Source organism: Fulmarus glacialis, unplaced genomic scaffold (genome assembly GCF_000690835.1).
Source record: "Fulmarus glacialis isolate BGI_N327 unplaced genomic scaffold, ASM69083v1 scaffold20824, whole genome shotgun sequence".
Classification (NCBI taxonomy): Eukaryota; Metazoa; Chordata; class Aves; order Procellariiformes; family Procellariidae; genus Fulmarus; species Fulmarus glacialis.
The window spans coordinates 65471-71906 of record NW_009211640.1 but is presented as its reverse complement, the minus strand read 5'-3'; the positions used below and the strand labels follow the sequence as shown (position 1 = coordinate 71906).

Here is a 6436-nt window from a genome sequence, read left to right as displayed (position 1 = left end):
AAAAAAAATCAATCCACTCAGTGGGACACCTCCGAATCACGCGTGTTCCTGCGCAGCAAGGTATCCCTCTCACGCACTCAAAGAAAGCCAAGAGCTATCACAGCAGTAGCAGCACTGACTGCTGGGCGTATACGTTACCAGGCTAGGGGTGGGTTTAGGCATTGTCTTCCGTGCTCTGTGGACCTTGACTTCAGTGTTAGCAGCGGTGGCTTTTTTAGCATCCATGTCCTTACTGCCCTCCCCGAGCTTGGTTGGCATTGTGGCTTGCATCTGAGAAAAGGAGCCCACAGTTCTCCCTTTGCTTGCTCCTCCTGGAAGGGTTTTTGCAGCATGGCCGGTGAGAGAAGCAAAGGTGCTGGTAGTCCTTAGAGGTTGCTCCTGTGCCATCTGCTTGGTTAGAATATATCCATTGCTCCCTGTTACAGAAGTCTGTGTGAAGTCATTAGCTTTCATATGGTTTTGCTTCCCAGTCTCGCCATCTCGTTCAGAAATGCCATTTTCCGCTATCCTATTTAATTTAGTACTAGAGTCCTGCTGGCTCACTTTCGTATTGTCCTGAGTGTTTTTAGCTGGGTTTGGGTGGCTACCAGCTTCGCTGTGCTCACAGGAACCGTTGGTTTCACCATCTACTGCCATTCTTGGTTCCCCCGCTTGCTTTTCTGTAGTACTTTCATCTGCAGCCATGGCATTAAACCCTGGAGAAAGAGGGAGCATAAGGAGGAAGAGAGGAGAAAGAAAAGGGTCACAAGCGGTATCAAAACTCCAAAGAGAAGGTACAGCTACTTACAGTGGCTAATGAAGAGCAAACCTCTCCCCCAGAAAACTGCTTGCTATATACATACATACACATCCGTTTAGGTTGCTTACCCACCTACCTGACCGGCTTGCCTGGATCCTCAGATGGTGAAAATTGGAGTGGGTGGCTCAGTTGAAAGCAGTGCACTCATTCTCACTTGCCTCAGCTGCAGATGTGGCCATTTATTCCCAACTATGGATTTTTCAAGGTAAATATTATCTTTAGCTTTTCCAATAACTACATTTATTGGACCATATGTCAACACCTCACATGTCAAACAAAACACCACCCAATCTTACATTCAGATCTCTGGCAAAGCCCTTTACAATGCCAGATTAACACAAGAAAAGCTTGTTGGTGGGGCTGTACAGGTAAGTTTTTGTGGCACAGACACAGCTCAGCAGCTAAATGTCTACATCAGGGCTCTGCCGCTAAATAAAATGCTGCAAGGAGTAACTCCCTGGCAATCACAGCTCTCCTGGAAGTGTTGTCCAGTGCAGACCAGCTCTTTCACCGGGATGAAGCAGCACAGGAGCAGGATTCATCGTGTCACTTCAGAGGCAATAGCCAGAGTAGACACAAGACTGAAGCATGTTAAATGCAACTGTAGACTAAAATAATTACATGACTCAAATGCGGTGAGATTTTTGCAGACCGACTAAAAGCTCACGTATGCATGTAAAAACACGTATGCATGTAAAAAGGTTTTTTTTCCCCCCTTCTAAACATTTCCATGCTCCCCCCCATCAATGAATTTGTCCCATCAGAGATTTCAGACCTGAGCTGAAAAAATCCAAGTATGAACGCCATGTACTTGCAGAAAGGTTTCCAACATGACAAACTAGCAGCTCCCCAGGCAATAGGAGTGATAACAATTCACTGGCACATTCAGTAAAACGATTAAATCAACCTGCTGTTAGCGATTCCTTGTATTGTTTTCCTTCCAGAGGCCAGACAGTTATGAAAAGCATCACAAAAAGTACCAGCGAAAGCTTCGTCCAAGTGGTCTGTCAAAGCAGGTAGGACTGATTTACAACCAGCTCGAATCAAAGCAATTTTTGCCTACAGTATTCAGAAGGGCCCAGAGTCAAACCAGAGGACAACTCTGCAAGCCAGACCAGCATGCTGGCTATGAGCATCTCACTTCACACTGCTCTTGAAGCCCAAACACTCAAGGAAAACAATATTCTGAATGTCTCTGCTGACCTGGCAAAAACCTGATGCAAGGCTAAAGCATGAAGAGGAACCAAGATCCTGCATCCCAAGCTGTCAAGTCCAACACACCTGGGCTAATGGTTCAAAGCCGAGCTCTGCAGGGCTTTGCTGCGTGCCCCCAAGCACTCACAGCTCAGTGCCAACACCAGCAGGGCTGGGTGAGTCTGGAGGAGCAGCGCTGCACAGCACACCGAACAGCTCTTCCCAGAAAGCACCAAATTCCCTTTCCACTTTGTGGCAATTGGGAAAAAATCTCCCCCCAACTATTTGAGGGCCTACCCACCTCCTTCTTTCCAACCCCTTTTTAATGCATTCATTCAGTTCATCTCCTTACCATTGGGTTGACCTAAGAGGTCTGTTTGATACCGATTTCTGCACAAACAGCATTTGCAGATCTAGTCTCTAAAACCAATGCATTCTAGTACCTGCAACAACCATATTACTCCCAAAAATTGCCGGTTTTTGCCACTCATCTGGGATTTAAAGACAAACATTTCCTGCACCAAACTGAAAGCCCTCTTAGAACTGGTCAATACACTTAGACCATCCAATCCAGCCTACAGCTTGAAGCATTCAAACCAGGTTGGTCGAGGCTCTGCCCAGGTGGGTCTCGAAGACCTGCTGCAGTGCTCGACTTGCTCCAGCCTAGTCCTACCCATAATTTACAAGGGGGACAGTCCTAGTCCTGCCCCATGTTTCCAACTGAAAGCCACAGATGTTGGGCACTAAGCATCTTACTGGAAAGTGTCTTCAAAACCTGATGACGAGTGGTAACTCTTCCCTGGGGTTCAACTCTGGCCATTTTTGCTGACTTGCACTAAGCGGTCCATTCCCCCCAAACCCAGGCAGCTCAGCCTGCAATTGCCTCCTACATGGGCTCTGCCAGCTCAGAGCCTCCAAAATGAGCTCCAAAACCTCCAAGAAGAGCTTACCAGTGCTCGCTGGAGCACATGCAGGAGGGCAGAGGCAGAAACCCCACCTCCGGCAGGCAGTAACTGAGTGGCTCTCCAAGCACGACTCAAAGTCATCACCTCCATCTGCTGCCCCCTCACGCCACCCAGACCACCTTCTGTGTGCTGAAAGCTCTGATAAGACGCACAAGGGTTTGTTTTGGATAGCAACAACTCCGACTGGGAAAATACAAAGTGCTGGTTTTTTCACTGTTATTTAACTATTTGTAAAGTCTTGGGCAGAGCCAACAGCTATGCCCTTATTCTTTCAATTCTTATTTCTTTTTCTGCATTTGGTGTCTTTAAAAGACCGTGCTGTGGCCGTTAAAACAATTATTTCAGCAAAGTCAGTGCCAGAAGAAAACAAAAAATGAGCTCCCTAACCACAGATGGAGGTTTCTAGTGCTCAGCACTAGGCACCTGGCCGAATGAAGCCTTCAATATTTGTTGATTTAAATACTGTGCACTCCCACCAGAGCAGCCAAATAACTTCAGTGGCTGGCTATTAGATAAACTGAGTAAGCAGAGGGCAAGAATTGCTCTACCTGCCATGAAGGCAACCAAAACAAGGTAAATTAGAGCACTGCCCTAGGGGAAAGAATAACTGCATTACTCCAGAAAGCGTCACAGACTTTATGAAAAATCCATGAGGCTAAAATTAAAATCCCACATACAGTTTTCCCACACACACATTCTTATTAAGAGTGCAAAATGCAATCTGATTGACTGTGGAAGTGCCATCAATCCCCTATAAACAGGCACCAGACTTCCAAATCTGTATGACTAGAGATTTGACAAAACAAAGATATGAGATTTCATAGTCCCCAAAGTTGCACAGAACTGGAGAACTTGACAGCAGTCGTCAGGGATATGCTTTTGATTTAACAGGATTACGCACCCACTCTGCCCTGCCGTAAATGACTGCACATGTTGCAGGGCAAGGCAAAGTCCTACAGCTTCCAGCTCCAGCCCCGACCATCAGTGCTGCCACCGCTCAGCGGGCTGAGCAAAACGCATTGCGGAGCATCACAATTCGGTGCCTAACGGACACGCATCCACAGGACAAAAGCTGTTATGGCAACTGGCATCACACGGCTCGCTGGCTGGCAAGAGTCAGCACAGGCCAAGGACTGAATGGGAAGAGAGACCACATCCCTCTCCAGCCTCCGACAGGTCTGAGACACCGCAGGCAAGGCTGTCCTGAGCTGCTGGGACAGGCTTCTTTGGGAAAAGATCATCTCCATCCTCCTGCTCCCTTTTCTGGCAGCACTAAAACAAACTCATAAATACTTTGGAATAGCATTGTTTTCTACAAACTGAGTTCCTATACAGCACAGGGCTCCTGCAAGAAGCACCACAGCCAACCCACTGACTGCAGGAGCTCGTCATCCCAGGGTCCTACCTGAACATCGAATTAAAGAGACCCCCACAAAGAACTAGTTTATGTCAGGAGCTACGTTGTTTAATAAGATGTGGTAACCCAAGTAAGCTAGTCTGGTTTTTACAACCAAAATACCTGGTCTGGTAATAGGAAAATAGGAGTTGCCATCCCAGGCTAGGCTACCGCTCCACTTGCCATGATGCTCTGCCTTGGTGCTCCATCCTCGTGTAACAGGACATGTCTGCAAGTCTGACCACATTCAGCAAGTCTTAGGTACACACTTATAGTACTGCATATTTACAAGTATTGCTGGATAGACATTATTCAATATATATTTCCACTTCTGCTGAAATATAGCCTATAGATGGGGATGGGAACACAAACTAGAGACAGCAGGAACCTCACAATGGAGAAATACTGAAAAAAACAGCCTACAGAAGCTCTCAACAGCACCAGACAGCTAAAGAAACACTTGATCCTGACATGACCTTTTAATCTCCCCTTTTTCATTATCAAAAAAAAAAAAGAAGTTTCACTGCAAACCTGCTAAAATCTTGATTTCAAATACACCTCGTGGCAATGAGTTCTCTTCTTGAAAATGCTGTTCAACAGCTTTTCCGCTCTTGTGCTGCAAGTGAATAAAAACATAAAATCGGTATTTCTCTAAAACTTTACAACTTGACAGTATTCATCCCTTCTAAATAGAGCAAAACTATGTTTCCTCCATACTCATTTTTTTCTCCAAGTCCCTCATTGTTTCTTAATCTACAACCATTCTTTCTTTAATTAAAAAAAATGAAAGGTAGAAAGATATAGCCTATGCCCACGGAAGTGTAACCTCCTAGTACTAGCATCCTAGTACTTTCAGAGCTCCCTTATGCATCCCCTACGCCATATGCAGCAGTAAAAGCTTGTCACATTGACCACAACGCTGCCTGCATCCCGATCCAAGCATTAATTTAAAATCCAGCAACGTGTAGGACAGGTAACTTGCCCAAGAGATTTATTTTCTGTTATGGTGCCCGTTCTCCCAGGTAGGTATCTGAAGTTGATACCAAGTTGAAACAAACTTCAGTAAAGGTGTATCTTCTAGGGGCTGGCTACGTTTTAGTAACACAAGGAATTTAAGACTCAGAAAATTACGTAAATACATTATCCCTGCGACTCCACATGGCAAAGAATAATCAGTAATATATTTAAATCACTTCTCTGAATTAACAACTCATTGAGAGCAAGGAAGAATTCACACCCCTCCCACCTTTCCCCAGGCTCGAGCAGACCTTCTGCAGAAGTTTCAGTCTTAAGCTTTCTTTTCAATATCAAACACCGTCATTCAAAATTGAATTAAAATTCCCATGAAGAGAACAGAATCTTAGGAAAGCAGGGGAGAAGCTAAGTCAGACAGGATGAGGACACCTCATCTCATTTTAGCTGTCTAAAAGACATCTCAAACGCCAGGGTGCCCCTAAGCCACCACTGCAACCGACAGAAAGAAGACGACAGCTCAAAAAACACAGTCTGACTTCAGACATCCATCTTTGGATAAACTAATCACCGCCTGGACATTCCTACCGCGTGTACGCAGGAATGAGTTCAGAATTAGAATGATAACTTAAAAAAAAAAAAAAAACCTAAATTAGGCAAAACGAAACCCACCTCTGCTCTCCCAGCCCAGACTCCTGCAATGCTGGTTCCTCTCCGCTGCCTTTGCCTGTTGGGTTTCCAGCCCTTCCAGCAGAGCCAGACTTGGCTCCGGTCCTGCCCCGGAGCTCGCTTCAGCCTGCCAAAACCTGCCCGCGGGCAGAGCCTGTCTAACAGATGCACTACGGTCCCCACCAGCCGTCCCGGCCACAGCCAGAGGGAACCGAATCGCCTCTGCGGAGACCGAAGGGGATGAGTGGCCACCAGAAACTTTCCATATGCAGGCAGCCAGATGATCAGAATGCTCTAAAAAAAATAAAGTCTTAAATATATTTTTTAAATTCAAATCTCACTGCTCAGTGAGATAAAATAAGAAAAATATGCAAGCATTATGAGCCCTTATACTCCAGGCCAAAATGCAATCATCACTAGGTCTAAGGGGAAAAAAAAAAA

The 6436-nt window shown here is 45.7% G+C and overlaps 1 pseudogene across 1 annotated transcript in view; it reads right to left on the bottom strand.

Annotated features, from left to right (window-relative positions):
* Positions 1 to 138: 138 nt before the first annotated feature.
* Positions 139 to 6436, bottom strand: part of LOC104076682 — an 11543-nt pseudogene continuing 5245 nt past the window's right edge. The window contains exon 2 of the transcript XR_683517.1: positions 139 to 695. The product of XR_683517.1 is annotated as a histone-lysine N-methyltransferase EHMT1 pseudogene (transcript). The remainder of the gene's footprint in view (positions 696 to 6436) is intronic.